We start from the raw sequence: 10943 nt of genomic DNA, 5'->3' as shown, positions 1-10943 counted from the left end.
CAGGTAAGGAAACAGGCACAGAGAGGTTATCTAACTCAGCAGTCCCCAACCTTTTTGGCACCAGGGACCAATTTTATGGAAGACAGTTTTTCCATGGCCTGGGATTGTCAGGCGATGAGGGAAGTAGGGGACGGTTTCAGGATGAAACTGTTCCACCTTGGATCATCGAGCATTAGATTCTCATAAGGAGGGCGCAACCTAGATCCCTCACATGCATGGTTCACAACAGGATTCACACTCCTATGAGTAGTGAATGCTGCTGATCTGACAGGAGGTGAAGCTCTGGGGGCAATGCTCACTCACCCACTGCTCACCTCCTGCTGTGTGGCCTGGTTCCTAATAGACCAGTACTGGTTCACAACCCAGGGGTTGGGGAGCCCTGATCTAACTTACTTAAAACCGTACTGCTATTAAGTGTTAGAATTAGCAAAAGAAGAGACAGGAAAAATAAATACAACAGATAAACCAAAGGTAGACACTTACATATAGAAGAATGATACTAAGATGCTAAGTTTTAAAAAAATGGTTAGTGTATTAGTTTCCTAGGTCTGTTGTAACAAGTTATCACAAACTGGTAGCTTAAAACAACATACATTTATTATCTCACAGTTCTGGAGGAAAGAAGTGCAAAGTCAAGTTGTCAGTAGGGTTGGTTCCTTCTGGAGATTATGAAACAGAAACCATTCCCTGCCTTTTTCCTAAGCCATTGTCAATCCTTGGCATTCTTTGGTTTGTTACTACATATCTTCAATCTCTGCTCCCACGTTCAGAGGACCTTCTCTCTCACTGTCTCCTTCTTTTCTGTTCCTTATAAAAATACTTGTCATTGGATTTAAGATTTGCCCTAATCTAGAATGATCTCATCTTGAGATCTTTACCTCAATTAGATCTACAAACACCCTTATTTGAATTAAGGTCACATTCTGAGGTTCTGGGTACACATCTCTTTTAGGGGCCATAATTCAATCCACTACAGTTAGACTGTTTTATTCACCATCAGCTGCTGTAACAAACAACCCTAATATCTCAGATGCTCAACCAACAGAGATTTATTTTTTATTCACATCACAGGTCAACCTGGGTGCTATGGGCCCCTCAGGAGTCTGGTGAATGCTTTGGACTTGTTCTCAGGATGATTTTTTTTCTTAAGTATAAGTAAAATGCAGACAATAAATAAGATTATAATAAACAAAACACTTAGAATTACAAATGAAAACAATTATACTGAAATACAGTTATCAAAATAATAAAATAGCAATAGATGCTTCTTTATTAAAGTATTGAAATAAAATCCAGAAATGAATCAGTAATTATGATAATTTCAAAGAAGTAATGAATGCAATGATCTACAACTATCCTGTGATTTAAAAAAAACCCTGTGAATTCTGTTGATATCAAAGTTACAGGTACTAATTTGGTAGGATTTTTTTGCTTTCAATCATGACTGAAGATAATGCTAAATTTCAGATAAAAGATAGTGAAAATAAATATGTGATTTTTTTTCCGTAATCAAGTTTAGGGACTCTCTGATTTCTCTCCGTAAATTGTTTAGGGGATCTGTGGATCCTAGAATGGAAACTCCTAAATTGGTGGCTGTAGCATTCCTTACACCTCAAAGGCGTGTCCTGGATTCTCTACGTCTTGTCAGCAGACGGAGAAGAGATAGAACACAGAGAACCAAGCAGCAGGTTTTAGGAGCCAAGTCTGGAAAAGACGCACATCACTTCTGCCCACATTTCATTGGTTAAAACTCAGTCATATACCAGCATCTAACTGTAAGAGAAGGGGAAACTAAATGTCCAACACTGGAAGAAGTCCACATGTCCAAAGTCTGACGATACACCTCCACCTTTTTCTCATGCAAGATGAGGCTAAATCCCCTGAGAGACAACTGTGTTCTTACAATTCTTTTGGGGAAAAAAGCCCTTAAAGCAGGTGTCTTCACAATCAGAGGTTATTTCACAATCAAAAATAGAAAACCTAGGGCTGGGTCCTGTGGATCATGCCTGTAATCCGAGTACTTTCAGAGGCCAGAGTTCAAGAGCGGCCTGGGCAACATAGGAAAGACACAGTCTCTACAAAAAAAAAAAAAAAAAATTAGCCTGGCATGGTGGCACATGCCTGTAGTCCCAGGTGCTTAGAGTCTGAGGCAGGAGGATCACTTAAACTCAGGGGTTTGAGGTTACGGTGAGCTATGGATGCATCACTGAAATCTGGCCTGGGTTGTAGAGCAAGACCCTGTCTCTAAAAATAAATAAATAACCCAGTAAAGTCAAAGTATATCAGCAATAAAACACACAAAAAGTCCAGTTAAAAAAAAATAGAAGACTAATATCAAAAAATGAAAAAACAAATACATTTAGTAAATAGAAGAATTTACTCCAGGCTAAAGGTAAGAGAGTGAAAAGAATTTTTAAATGAATAATTTTAATACCTTCAGAAAGAGAAAAAGGAGGAAATCAACAAGCAGGCAAAAATAGAATATAATAAAACAGGAATGATAGGAAAAATAACCAATTAGACATTCTACAAATAAAACTCTATTTGAAATTTAAAAAAACTCAAAAGATAGGCTAAATAGAAAACTAAATACAGATGAAAAGCATATTAGTGAGCCAGAAGATGGAACTAAGGAAAGCTCCCAGCATCAACATATAAAAAGATATGAAATATAAAAGAAATATTATAAGACATTTAGGATAAATCTTTTCAGAAAGAAAGAATAGAGAGAATGACGAGAAGGCATATCTTAAGCAAGAACAACTAACAATTTCCCAGAAATTTAAAAAAAAGATTTCATCTTCATATTTTAAAAGTTTATCTCATGCTGAGCAAATTTAATTTTAAAAAGCTCCATATGGTACAAGAATCAACTCAAGATGTATTAAAGACTTAAATGTAATACCCCAAAACTATAAAAACCCTGGAAGAAAACTTAGGCAATACCACTCTAGACATAGAAACGCGCAAGAATTTCATGACAAAAATGCCAAAAGCGATTGCAGCAAATGCAAAAATCAGCAAATGGGATCTGTGTAAACTAGGCTTCTGCACAGCAAAGGAAACTATCAACAGAGTGAACAGACAGTCGACAGAATGGGAGAAAACTGTTTAAAACCATGCGTCTGGCAAAGGTCTAATATCCAGCAACTATAAGGAACTTAAACAAATTTACAAGAAAACAATCCCATTAAAAAGTGGGCAAAGGACATGAACAGACACTTTTCAAAAAAAGTCATACATGTGGCTAACAAGCATATGAATAAAAGCTCAACATCACTGATTAGAGAAATGTAAATCAAAACCATAATGAGATACCATCTCACACAAGTCAGAATGGCTATTACTAAAACGTCAAAAAATAACAGGTGCTCGTGAGATTGTAGAGAAAAAGGAATGCTTATATGCTGTTGCTGGGAGAGTAAATTAGTTCAACCATTGTGGAAAACGGTGTGGCAATTCTTGAAGACCTAAAAACAGAACTGCTGTTCTACCTAGCAATCCCATTACTGGGTATATACCCAAGGGAATATATATGGTCCTGTCATAAAGACACATGCACGCTTATGTTCACTGCAGCACTATTCACAATAGCAAAGTTGTGGAATCAACCTAAATACCCACAAATGGTAGCCTCGATAAAGAAAATGTGCTACATATACACCATGGAGTACTATGCAGCCATAAAAAGAACAAGATCATGTCCTTTGCAGGAACATGGATGGAGCCGGAGGGCATTATTCCTAGCAAACTATTGCAGGAACAGAAAATCAAATACCACATATTCTCACAAGCAGGAACTAAATGATGAGAAAACATGGACACATAGAGGGAAACAACAGACACCAGGGTCTACAGGAGGGAGGAAGGTGAGAGGAGGGAGGAGGGTGAGAGGAGGGAGAGGATCAGGAAAAATAATGGGTATTAGGCTTAATACCTTGGTGATGAAATAATCTGTACAATAAACCCCCATGAAACGGGTTTACCTATATAACAAACCTGCACATGTACTCCTGACAGCAAAACTTTTTTTTTTTTTTCTTAAAGCTCCATATGGGAAAAAGGGAGAAATGAATAGGCAGAGTACAGAGGATTTTCAGGGTGGTGAAAATTGTCTTTATGATAGTATAATGGTAGATGAATATCATTATACATTTGTCCAAATTCATAGAATGTACAATGCCAAGAGTGAACCCTAATGTAAAAATGGGCTTTGGGTGATCATGATGGATCAATGTAGGTTGATCAGTTGTAACATATTACCATTTTTGTGGGGGAATATCATTATATGGGGAAGGCTAAGTATGTGTGAAGGTATAAGAAAAACATCCAATAGACACAGACCCAGAAAAAAGAGATAATGTAACTAACAAAGAAAAATATTAAAATACCGAATACAAATATGCCCCATATGTTCAAGAAAATATGAGAAAACATGATAATAATGAGGAGAGAAATGGAAGACACAATTAAGATTCAAATGGAACTTTTTTTTCTTTTGAGACGGAGTCTCTCTCTGTTGCCCAGGCTGGAGTGCAGTGGCGCAATCTCCACTCATTGCAACCTCCACCTCCCGAGTTCACTCCATTCTCCTGCCTCAGCCTCCTGAGTAGCTGGGACTACAGGTGACCGCCACCACGCCCGGCTAATTTTTTTGTATTTTTAGTAGAGACGGGGTTTCACAATGTTATTACCCAGGATGGTCTCAATCTCCTGACCTTGTGATCTGACCACTTTGGTCTCCCAAAGTGCTAGGTTATAGGTGTGAGCCACTGTGCCCGGCCTCAAATGGAACTTCAATAGAAATATTTCTATATAATAACTATAATGAGAAAAGAAATTTTAAAAGTGCCTTTTCTCCTTGAATTTGTTTTCTTTCAGTTGATTTAGTCCACTAAAAGTAGTAATTCACACAGTCTTTCTACTCTTTCTACCAATTACTGAGAGAGGCGTATTAAAGTCTCCAAGTATATATGTGGATTTGTATATTTCTCCTCTTTCAGTTCTATCAGTTTTTGTTTCAAGTATTTTGAAGATCCGTTGTTAATACACATTTAGTATTAAGTGTCCTTTGGGGAATTAACTCTCTAACATTACATCATGCTCTTCTGGCAACTACATTGTCTGATATTAAAATGTTTACAGCTCTATTTTTACTGATGCTTGCATAGTATATCTTTTTCCATCTTTTTATAATACTTTAACCTCTGTCTTTATATTTAAAGTGAGTTTCCTTTAGTCAGCATAATCTTAATTTTAATGCAATGTGCAATCTCTGTTTAGATCATTTACATTTAATATAACTACTGATATGGCTGGATTAAAATCTACTTCCTTTTCTATTTGTCCCATCTCTTCTTCTGTTTCTGGGATTTCTTTTCATGACTTTTTCAATAAACTATTGTCACGATTCTCCATTATTAACTTATAATTTTTATCTCTTAAAAATATTTTTAGTTACTCTAGGTCTTACAATATATATCTTTATTAGACTACCTTCAATTAATATTATATTGCTATATTGTAGAAACCTTACAACTGTGTACTTACAATTCCTCCCTCCAATTTGTGTGCTATGGTGTAACATATTTCTTTATATATGCTATAAATCCACAATAATTTGCCACTATATTGCTTTAGACAGTCAATTATCTTGATGGCAAATAAAAATAAAAATAAATATCTCATGTGTCACTTTATCATAACCATTTCTTTTTTTTTTTTTTTTTTGAGACAGAGTCTCGCTCTGCCGCCCAGGCTGGAGTGCAGTGGCCGGATCTCAGCTCACTGCAAGCTCCGCCTCCCGGGTTCACGCCATTCTCCTGCCTCAGCCTCCCCAGTAGCTGGGACTACAGGCGCCCGCCACCTCGCCCGGCTAGTTTTTTGTATTTTTTAGTAGAGACGGGGTTTCACCGTGTCAGCCAGGATGGTCTCAATCTCCTGACCTCGTGATCCGCCCGTCTCGGCCTCCCAAAGTGCTGGGATTACAGGCTTGAGCCACCGCGCCCGGCCATAACCATTTCTTAAGATTTTTGTTTCATCATATAGATACAGGTGTCTTCCTCGTATCATACCCCTTTTGCCTGAAGAACTTCTTTTAACATTTCTTATAGGGCAGTTCTACTGGTAATAAATTATATTAGTTTTATTTTTTAAAAAATCTTTATTTATCTTTCATTTCCGAAATGGAGATGTGAAGTCTAATTTCCCTTCCTTTGAGTGTCAGCCAGACACAATTACTTGCTTCCAATAAATAAAATCCAACAATGTGTGACTTGAGAGACTAGATCCTAACAGATATGGCTTATGTCTTGCTAGTTTTTTTTTCAGAGTGGGTGATAATACACCAAGCAAAGCCACTCCTGAATTTCTGACCCACAGAAACTACGAGATAAGAAATGTTGTTTTAAGCCACTAAATTTTGAGGTGATTTGTTGCTCAGTAGTACATATCTAATATTGAGGTTCTCCAAACTTCCTGGATCTGTGGTTTGATGTCCTTCGCTATTTTTGGAAACTCCTGTCATCATCTCTTGAAATATTTATTTGCCCTGTTTTCTCTCTCTAGTCTCCTTTTAGGATTTCAGTTACATGTACCTCAGACTGAATAATGTCCGTCAGTGCTTAGACGCTCTATTTGCAGTGTTCAGTACTTCCCAAATCATTTCTTATGGTGCCCAACCATCTGTAGCAGAGCAACACCCTCTTCTCTGAGGGACTCCACAGGGCTGTTCTTCTAAGTTTCACAATTTTAATAATTCCTCTTTCTTTTGTTTCCCCCAGCCCTAGAGATTAAATGCTTCCTGAATGTACTACCTCTGTGATACTTTGTTTTCTTATTGGCTTTTCAGTTAATTAACCACTTACCATAATTAACAGTGTTTATAGTAAACTTTCTCTGTTCAGATAACATGTATGGCTTCTGTTTCCTGATTAAACCTCAACTGATACAGAAATTGGTATGAGATTTACTTATCCCAGTAAGCAAATCTTCAAAAATCGGAGTTTGAGATTGGTTTAGTTATGTCCTTGGGCTTGACTGCACTGCTAAACTCCTTGCTGACAGGACGATCTATTGCAGGAAATGGCAATACCATTTGCCAATTATTATCCCAATTTACTTGATCATGAACTACTTTGTTAAAATTAGCACCTTATAGACTAGCATTCCATAAAATACACTTTAGGAAATGCTTGCATAGCCATACTTCTCTATTTAATGTATCTTCCCTAAACATAGTAAGCATGTTCAAGTTGCTGTTCATGTTTCCTATAAATTCCTTGAGAATTCTTATTTATCAATTCATATTTTGATATCAAATTCATATTTTATCAACATCAATTCATATTTTACTTTAAGTGTTTATAGCTTTTCCTGATTCTGAACGCAACCCCCACCCCAAAGGAACTAATTGGCTGTACTGGCTGTATTACTTTATGCATACCTTTAATATGGCCATTGTCACATTACATGAATAGTTGTTTGTTTATATATTTACCTATCCCACTAGAACTGGAGCTCTTTAAGGAACAGTCCCTGTCTGATTCATCTTTGCAGGTCAATGTCAATTAGAGTGCCTCGTATATATTGGGTACAATTAATTTGTATGGGTAAAATTCTTGAGAATGGTTATGAAGGCTAGCTATATTTACTCCCTTAAGAAAACTTAGAACACTTTGAATTTGCTGCCACAAAAGAGAATAAACAGACATGTTTCATTATTTAAAATAAATTGTTGATAGCAGCCTATATGTTACAGTTTTCCTCCAACAACAGGCACTTGTCTACTTTTTTCCATTTTATAAATCTGTTCACTTATGAAGGCAAATAAATTCAGCTCAACAGGCATATACTGAGCAATTAACTCTGTGCCAGAAACTATGCTAAGCCTTACGTACACCAACATATAAATGCTTATAGTTCAATAGGGAGACAGATATAGTCAAATAAATTCAAGTATCACTGTGATAACTACAATAATAGAAGTATATACAAGTTGTAGGAGTAGTTTAGCAGAGGAGAAAATAAGCTCTTTATGAGGAGGGATTTCCCAAAGATTTTCTAACTGGAGTTTGAAAATGGAAAAGGAGTTTCTCAAGCAGACAACAGGCATAGGGTAAAAATCAAAGCATGGAGGCAAGAAATAGTAAAGTGCTGAAGACATAAAAGCAGTTTCAGCAGAAGAGTTAAGCACCAGATGGTTTGTGGCAAAAAACGAGGCTGGAAATTTAGGCAAAGGCCAGATCATAAGAGCCTTAATGTCACTCTAAAGAACTTGGACTCATGCAGCAGGTGATGGGGAGACAGGGATGACAAATACCATTTATTTTTACTCTTCTGCATTGAAATAAAATCTGTATTATTATATATGCAACAAACATCAGTTGAGCCCTTATAATACCTCAGGTATTTTGCTGGGAACTGGGTTATTTAATAGAGCTGTGCCATAAAAGCTCATTATAAAAGACATTTTTGTTGATAAGGTAAATAGCCTAGATTTCATTTATAGTCTCTATCCTCCCAATTGATTCTTGGCATAAGCCTGCAGGACAGTATTTCTAACTCTGTTGCTAACGCCAACACCAACACTTTGAATCATTTCTGCCAGGCAGCAGATTTTTCAGCAACCCACTTTATAAACTGTAATTAGTTTTCCATAAAGAGAAAATTATTCCCTTTATTCCCTTTCTAAATTTCATAGTTTGTATTATACTTTTGTTATACATACATACACACATACAATATCTACACATTTCTATTTTGAGTTAGCCCAGAGGAATCCAAATCTTTCAGGCTACAAACTCTTCTATTTAAAATAGAATTTTCTATTATAAAACAAGAAAAAGAGAAAAATTTCCAAAATGAAGGTAATAGGCATCAAGAAGGAATAAGAAAGGTCCTTAGAAAGAAGAAAGAATGCACAAAAGAGTTAACAAATTCTAAGTATTACTGGTTGAGTATCCATCCCTTATCTGAACTACTTGGGACCAGAAGTGTCTCAGATTTCAGACCTTTTTTAGATTTTGGAATATTTGCATACATATAATAAGCTATCTTGGGGATGGGACTCAAATATAAACACAAAATTCATTTATGTTTCATGTATACTTTACACACACAACTTGAAGGTAATTTTATATAATGTTTTAAATAATTCTGTGCATGAAACAAAGTTTTGACTACATTTTGACCATGACCTGTTATGTCAGATCAGGTGTGAAATTTTCCACTTGAGGTACTGGTGCTCAAAAAGTTTCAAATTTTGGATCATTTTGGATTTTGAATTTTCAGATTAGGAATGCTCAACCTGTACCTAAGTAAAGAATACTAAGATACAAGTGCAGGTCTGGATATCAAATCATAGAATTACATGGAGAAGCAATACACAAATCAAATGGTCATCAGTTAATTATATATTAGAGGCTCAAAAGAACAAGTAAAACTTGAAAATTCAAAATCAGTGATGGCAAAGAATGAGCAGCACCTTGTTAAAGACAACATTTTTTTTAATGTACAAAGCATATTCCCAAATGTGTTGCATATCAGTGTTCTCCATATTTGAAAAAATATGAAACACCTCAATGCAAACAAGTGATCTGAAACTGATTGCTAATTTGGTGCAGAACAAAAACTTACAGTTACCCCATTACAATTATTCTCTATTAACAAGAGAACCAGAAGCAAACAAAACATGCTAACATGGCAAAGAATCATGAATTTAGGCTAGATATGGGGATGAGTGGCTTGAATAAGAAGGTTGCTCAATTTGAGATTGGACATTGCGAAGTATCTTTCCGGCTGTAGACATAGGCTGGAATATCAGTTGTATATCTTGCTGCCAACAAGGGAACAGAAAAGATTTTCCAAGATTCTGTCAAGCCTGGTGATCCCATTTGTCTTTGGAAATGAAAGCCTAATTAAGAGACTCCCTAGGGACAGGTCAAAGGAGTTCTTTTATCTCCATCGTCCTTATCCTAGTTCCTCGATGCGTTAGTCCTTCCCTTTAATGTAGTCTACCCTAAAACTAAAGAATACGCATTGTGCAAGTTTCCACCTTTGCTTTCTCTACTGTAAATGCATTAGACTATTAACAGAATGAAGAGTTTTAAATCCCACCTTCCTTATCTCTAAGCTGATGTTTATTTCTTAAAGTGTTTTTGAATAAAATTTAACACTAAAAATTCTTGTAATACTTTTTTAAATTGGATAACACTTTTTAAAAATATTGGAGTCTGACTAAAAGATTACAAAACCCCCCACGAACATCTTTATAATAAAGCTATTAAGATAAATAATACTTTGTAAAATTTCAATTCGGTTTTATGTCCTCCTAATTTCAAAGATTGTGGTTGCATATTATTTATCCAGGTTAAATTCCTGTTGGATTATATTGACAGTGTTTCATTTCTTTGAAACAATTTTAGGGTTAAGAGTCTCTACAGTTATAACAGAGAATATCAACTGTAGTCCCAGTTACTCAGGAGGTTGAGGCAGGAGAACCGCTTGAAACTGGGAGGCGGAGGTTGCAGTGAGCTGAGATGGCGCAACTGCACTCCAGTCTGGGCGACAGAGTGAGACTCTGCCTCCAAAACAACTTAAAACTTGAAGAGATGAAAATGTTCTATCTAATCATGACAATTCCGTGTGAGTTTTCCAGTGTTTAGAAACACGTGTGGGCACCACTCCATCCCTGACCAGCAAGCTTCCTCCAGACCCACTCCACACCGCCATGTTAAAATGTCAACTTTTAATTTGGGGACTCAAACTACAAAATTTAACTATGTCTCCTCTTACCAAGATTCACAGTGAACATCAGGGAGTCAAGGTAGGCTTCATAACGCTAAACAGACCACAACGCTAATGACCACCTCAAATATAGCCTTCCAGCCTAGCTTTGGTCTGCAATTACCCACTTCAGAGCCTCGGCGTAATGTCACAGTTGC

This window comes from Theropithecus gelada, chromosome 7b (assembly GCF_003255815.1).
Source record: "Theropithecus gelada isolate Dixy chromosome 7b, Tgel_1.0, whole genome shotgun sequence".
Classification (NCBI taxonomy): Eukaryota; Metazoa; Chordata; class Mammalia; order Primates; family Cercopithecidae; genus Theropithecus; species Theropithecus gelada.
Note: the sequence above shows the minus strand (reverse complement) of the source record.